The sequence below is a fragment of the Colobus angolensis genome, unplaced genomic scaffold, assembly GCF_000951035.1.
Source record: "Colobus angolensis palliatus isolate OR3802 unplaced genomic scaffold, Cang.pa_1.0 Scaffold40, whole genome shotgun sequence".
NCBI lineage: Eukaryota > Metazoa > Chordata > Mammalia > Primates > Cercopithecidae > Colobus > Colobus angolensis.
In genome coordinates, this window is record NW_012117377.1 from 3,696,151 (window position 1) to 3,703,229 (window position 7,079).

Consider the following 7,079-nt stretch of genomic DNA (forward strand, 5'->3'; position numbering starts at 1 on the left):
ACGCCATTCTCCTGCCTCAGCCTCCCGAGTAGCTGGGACTACAGGGGCCCGTCACCACGCCTGGCTATTCTTTTTGTATTTTTTTAGTAGAGACGGGGTTTCACCATGTTAGACAGGATGGTCTCAATCTCCTGACCTTGTGATCCACCCGTCTCAGCCTCCCAAAGTGCTGGGATTACAGGCTTGAGTCACCGCGCCTAGCCGGTAGTTTTCTTGATTTCTTTCTTAGACAGCTATTAGTGTATAGAAATGTCACTGATTTTGTATGTTGATTTTATATCCTGCAACTTGGTTGAATTTGTTGATTAGATTTAACTCATTTTTTTAAGTGGAATCTTTGGAGCTTTCTATATATAAGATCATGTCATCTGCAAACAAGGATAATTTATGTAACTAAAACTCTATCAGTGGTATCTGTCTGTCTTCTATCTGGTTGGTTGAAAATGAATAAAAAGAGGGTTGGAGGAGTTATTGGACTAACAGAAAAGCTTAAATGCACATAAAATGAATTAGCACATAAATAGACATATTTAGCATCCAAGTTTTTAGAAATGTAAAAATAAATTTGGAAGCAAAACGTGAATGGAATGTAAAATACTTTCAAATAGGGGGAGCAGGCAGCCTGCCAGTGCAGCAATACCAGTGTAAAGCAAGCCAGCTGAGTTAGGAGGGGCCTCCAACAGAGTGAGGCAAACTGCCTGGCCCATTAGAAGGTGACTCTTCCCAACAGTGATGACATGCTCAGCATTCTCCACCTTGACAATAGCAAAAGGTTTGTCATCTTTTGCTGACAGCCAGTTCATTACTGAGTCATATTCTATTACATCCAGTGGTGCTCTCATACCTTTTTTCCCCTTCCTTTTATTAAGAGACACTGAGAGTTCTTTCATCTCCGGCCGGGGGGAAATCAGAAGCAGGCAAGCGTGATCACTGTCCATTAGCAGCAGCGTTTGCTGGCAGCAAGAGGGGCAGGGGCCCTCTGTCTTCCTGAGCTGCTGCAGCTGTGGGCTTAAAGGACATGCCCACATAACTTGATTGATCATGTCAGTCACAATTTTAAGATTTTAGCCAGGAAGTTCAATGTAGGTGCCATCATAGAAAAGATTTAACAGATGTTAATATCCATAATGTTCATGTTCATTGTATGTATTTAACTCTTAACTAGGTTTTCTAATTTTCCTTTTTAAGGTAGTCTAGATATTAATCTCTTTGGTTTCTTTTAACTTTTAAATTCAGGGGTACAAGTACAAGTTTGTTACACAGGTAAACTTGTGTCATGGAGATCTGTCGTACAGATTATTTCATCACCCTGCTAATTTTCTTAATAACCGCCAAGAGCTCACTATTCTTTTTTTCTGATAAACCCCCTCTCTCTCTCTTTCCCTTCTCTTCCTCACCCCCAACCCTAACTATTTTAATATATACCCAACCTTTACTCTGATTCCAAATGTTTATTCTGTAAATAATGGTTCTAGGTACAACAAAGATAACTTTTGCAACTTTACTCTTAGTATATTCTTACTTCTTAAAAATGAAGACAGAAAAAGTTTTAAATGCTATTATTATCACATGATGTGACTGTAATACCTGGAAATCCCAAGAGAAGTAACTCAAAAGCATTATAAATAAGAAAAAAATTCAGTAAACTGGCTAGGTACAAAGTTAGTGCAAAATAAAGTAGTAGCTTTCCAATACACAAACAACAATCAAATAATAGATATAATGTAATAAAAGATGTACATAACAGTGACTAAAATATTCTTAGGAATATACTTAACAATCAACATGCAAGATCTGTATTAAAATAATTTTAATCCTGTGTAAAATTTTTAAATCTGCAATTTTTTTTTTTTTTTTTAATTTAAAAGGTAAAGTGAGAAGCCGGATATGGTGGCTCATGCCTATAATCCCAGCACTTTGGGAGGCCAAGGCAAGAGGATCGCTTGAGCTGAGGAGTTCAAGAGCAGTCTGGGCAACAAAGTGAGAATCTATCTCTACAAAAAATAAAAATAAATCAATTAGGCAGGGGTGATGGTGTGCCTATAGTGTCAGCTACTTGGGAGGCTGAGGTGGGAGGATCACTTGAGTCCGGGAGATGGAGGCTGCAGTGAGCCATGATCATGCCACTACACTCCAACCTGAGTAACAGAGACCTTGTCTCAAAATAAATAATAAATAAAAATAAAAATAAAGTTTACTCTTACGTGTATGCTTCCACCTTCCTAGGAAAGAATCACTACCTGTCTATCAGAGTTGAATGAAAAGAATCATTACTAGCTGAATGGGAAAGGCAAAAATGGAGCTACACCTTAGGCCTCCTAAATTTGCATTCAGTTCACTCCATCTTCACTGTAGCCACTTCTGGATCATCAAAGCCCACAGTAGGGCTGAATATCCTTAGCAAGGCAGGGCCTGTAATGTGATGTGGTAAGTGGGGATAGGCCTGGTGGCCATTTTGTTTGTTTATTGGTCTAGCCTCAAAAATAAGACAAGGATTGGATGTCTTGGGGCTAATGGCTGGTTCTAAAGGCAAAACAGCCCTTGCAGGACAGTTAGGAAATAACAGTCCTTCCTCCCCTCAACATTGTGTAGTGTATCAGGAAGCCACTCACTCAGGTGAAAGAGGGTCTAGGGCATTCCAGGAACGGAGAGGACAGGGCATCTATGAGAGACATTTTTTAGTGCTGCACAACCAGTGTCACTCAAATTGTCTCCCACCCTAGGCCCAGGGAGTTGTGCTCCCTCAGTTCCTCCTTACAGTTGCTGGGTAAAGGAGGCTGCATGGATTCTGAAAAGCAAGTCAAGAGGAAGAGCTGCTGACGTAAAAGTACTGTAGAAAACTGACAGCAAAGGCTAAGGAAAAGGATGGCAGCATTTAACACAGATAGAAAAGGATACTTCCTGCCTTTTTCCCAGCTCACACTATGACTTTGACATGAAGTTTTGGACCGAGTGATTCTGCCCGCAAGCACACCATCAGAGGACATGTCAAGGAGCCAGTGAAACAGAAGCGATGACCCAGTGTGGGAGAAAGCAGTGACACATTCACATGTCCTCTTCTCCTCTTTACTGAGGCACCAGTAAACCAGTGGCACCAGGAGCTGGGATTTGAGGGGCTAGAACTACGTTGTGACCGGCCTGAAGAAGCAAAAGTCAGGAAAGCTTAGAAGGTCAAGTCCAAGCCACTGTCCCTTCGAGAGGGTAAGAATCCAGCTCAGGGAAGATAAACACCAGCAAGCGGTAGAGGCACTCCTGGAGCCACAGCTCAAAGATGGAGCAAGAGGGCAAAACAAGGCAGGAGCAAACAAGAATGAGGCAGAGTGACAGCTAGAAAATAGCCCGCCTCCCTTTCCAAGCAAACAAACCACACAAGGCTTCTATGCCCAGTGAAACTTCAAGATGAAGGGAAGGGACAGGAGGTGGGGATGTGCGAGAGGGGTAAGGACCTAGGATCAGCTGGCCAGCCACAGGGTATAAAGCCAACAGACACCCAGGAATCCAAGGCAATTCAAATCAAACATCACATTCAAAGGGTGCATTGAGATGATGTCTGAGGTTTGCTTCGAAAAAATGGAAGGAGGACCCACATGTATATATTAAACAAAACTAGACCTTTAACTTCAAACACTGGTATAAAAAGCTATTTTTTAGCCGGGCATGGTGGCGGGCACGCGTAACCCAGCTACATGGGAGACTGAGGCAGGAGAATTGCTTGAACCTGGGAGGTGGAGGTTGCAGTGAGTCAAGATTGTGCCATTACACTCCAGCCTGGGTGACAAGAGCAAGACTCCATCTCCAAAACAAAACAAAACAAAGCTATTTTTTAAATTCAGAACACTTCCTTCTAAATGGAGATGACAACGCCTAGAAATTGAAAATGATTTTCATGAAACATACCAGTTAGTGTGGTTAGTGAAGAAGGACACTTCTCATTCTGTAGTTCAAAATTTTCTCTCAATTTATATCTAAATAGAAGTAAGGGAATATTCAAGAAAGAGAGATGTGGTAGCAGAGCATCCTTTATGCAGTGTTTGAGAGCAAAATCAAATGATGTTTCTTTCCCAACATTAACATGCTTAAATAAAGGATAATTCTATCCTTACAGCCCAGGATCTCCTCTTTATAGCTTTTATTATCAATATTTTACTTATATTATCTTACAACACCCCTGGGGGAGAAGCAGAGCAATACTACTATGCTTATTGTATTGAAGAAAATAAGGCCAAATGAGATTGGAAGAACCTGGCCAAAATCCAACGGCCATAGTGAGTGGAAGAAAGTGAAAGTCAGAACTTCAAACCCAGGTCTTCTGACTGCAAACCCAGGCCCTTTTCACTATCTTGGGCAACTTAGTCCCATCTCCTGGGTTTCCTCCAGTTGCCAGCTTGGTGTTTCACACTGGTAATTTGCCTGTTAGTCTGTGCAACCTTGACTTAACAAATGATTGAAATGTAGTCTTGTGGTATTCTGGTATTCCAGAATATGATGCTATTTTTAAAGAACCAAGTATTCTTTTGGTATTTTTCTTGATGTAGTGCCATTATTTTGGTATTTAAAAATCTAAACTCCGAATTATGTGCATTATGATATATATTCAGAGAACTATATATAACATTTAAATTTCGTATCAAATAAAGCTGCTTTTAAATAGAAAGCATTCTGACTACACCACTTCCCTTTTAAAACTTGTTCAAAATGTTATCTTGCATTAATTCCAGTTTCCTAAATGACTAGTAAGACTGAGTGTGTTAATCTGTTTTCTTTGTTATAAAGGAATACCTGAGACTGGGTGATTTAGAAAGAAAAGAGGTTTATTTTGGCTCACAGTTTTGCAGACTGTATAGGAAGAAGGGTGGCAGCATCTGCTTCTGGTGAGGCCTCCAAAAGCTTCCAATCATGGTGGAAGGTGAAGGGAGAGCAGGCATATTAAATGCTGGGAGAGGAAGACAGGGAGGGAGGTTCCAGGCTCTTTCAAACAATCAGGTCTCAGGTGAACTAACAGAGCAAGAGCCCACTCATTACCAGGGGGATGCCACCAAGCCACTCAAGAAGAATCTGCCTAAGTCCCTCCTCCAACACTGGGGCTCACATTTCAACAGAAGATTCAGAAGGCACAGATCTCCAAACCATATCCAAACCATATCACTGAGCATTCTTTTTTTTTTTTTGAGACGGAGTCTTGCTCTGTCACCCAGGCTGGAGTGCAGTGACATGATCTCGGCTCACTGCAACCTCCATTCCCGGGTTCAAGGGATTCTCCTGCCTCAGCCTCCTGAGTAGCTGGGGTTACAGGCGTGTGCCACCACGCCTGGATAACTTTTGTATTTTCAGTAGAGATGGGGTTTTGCCACATTTTCCAGGGTGGTTTTGAACTCCTGACCTCATGATCCACCCATCTCGGCCTCCCAAAGTACTGGGATTACAGGCTTGAGCCACCACACCCGGCCTTGAAACCCCATCTCTACAGAAAATACAAAAATTAGCTGGGCATGGTGGTGGGCACCTGTAATCCCAGTTACTCAGGAGGCTGAGACAGGAGAATCGCTTGGAGGCAGAGGTTGCAGTGAGCCAATATCGTGCCATCGCACTCCAGCCTGGGCAACAAGAGCAAAACTCTGTTTCACGAAAACAAAAACAAAAACAAAAAACTCTCTTTCCCATCTTGCAAGATAGCAGATGAAAAAGTTGAGAAGCCAAATACCAAAGAGAAGAAACCCGAGGCCAAGAAGGCTGATGCTGGTGGCGAGGTGAAAAAGGGTCACCTCAAGGCTAAAAAGCCTAAGAAGGGGAAGCCCCATTGCAGCGCAATCCTGTCCTTGTCAGAGGAATTGGCAGGTATTCCCCACCTGCCGTGTATTCCAGAAAGACCATGTATAAGAGGAAGTACTCAGCCGCTAAATCCAAGGTTGAAAAGAAAAAGAAAGAGAAGGTTCTTGCAACTGTTACAAAACCAGTTGGTGGTGACAAGAACGGTGGTACCCGGGTGGTTAAACTTCACAAAATGCCTAGATATTATCCTACTAAAGATGTGCCTGGAAAGCCGCTGAGCCACGGCAACAAACCCTTCAGTCAGCATGTGAGAAAACTACGAGCCAGCATTGCCCCCAGGACCATTCTGATCCTCCTCACTGGCAGCCGCAGGGGCAAGGGGGTGGTTTTCCTGAAGCAGCTGGCTAGTGACTTGTTGTTTGTGACTGGACCTCTGGCCCTCAATCAAATTCCTCTATGAAGAAAACACCAGAAATTTGTCATTGCCACCTCAACCAAAATTGGTATCAGCAATGTAAAAGTCCCCGAGCATCTTACTGATGCTTACTTCAAGAAGAAGCTGCGGAAGCCCAGACCAGGAAGGTGAGATCTTCGACACAGAAAAAGAAATAGAAGATTATAGGGCAGTGCAAGATCGATCAGAAAGCTGCGGACTCACACATTTTATGAAAAATCAAAGCTATTCCTTAGCTCCAGGGCCACCTGCGACCTGTGTTTGCTCTGACAAATGGAATTTATCCTCACAAATTGGCATTCTAAATGCCTTAAGAACCTAATTAAATAGCTGACTACAAAAAAAACAAAACAAACAAACAAAACAAACAAAAACAAACACACAAAAAAAGCTCATGCCTTTGACCCACCAATTTCTCTTCTAGGTTTCCATTCCTAAATCATATTTCCACAAAGAAAATAGAAGTATACAGAAAATCACTGGATTATTTCTTATAGCCAAGGACTGAAAATAATCTAAACGTCTTTCAGTAGGAGACTAGACAAATCAACTGTGATACCTTCATCTGGTGGAATACTTTGTAACTTAGAATAAAGCATACCTCCTTCTGACCTAACTGACCTGAGTTGAAGAGCAAATCATGTTATGTTAAGTGCTTATTGGTGATGGTTGTGGCATCTTTAGGCAAGACGTGGAACAATTTGTATGGCATATTAGCATTTCTGTGTAAAAAAAAAAAAAAATCAGACATACCGATGGCAAGAAACTGGCAATGACAGTTAACTGTGGATGGTGACACTGGTAGATCAGGGAATGGAAATGGGTTTAGGAGAGCAGAGTGCTTTCCAATGAAACC

The 7,079-nt window shown here is 42.0% G+C and overlaps 1 pseudogene; it reads left to right on the top strand.

Annotated features, from left to right (window-relative positions):
* Positions 1-737: 737 nt before the first annotated feature.
* On the top strand, positions 738-6,493 carry LOC105521551 (annotated as a pseudogene).
* Positions 6,494-7,079: the final 586 nt, after the last annotated feature.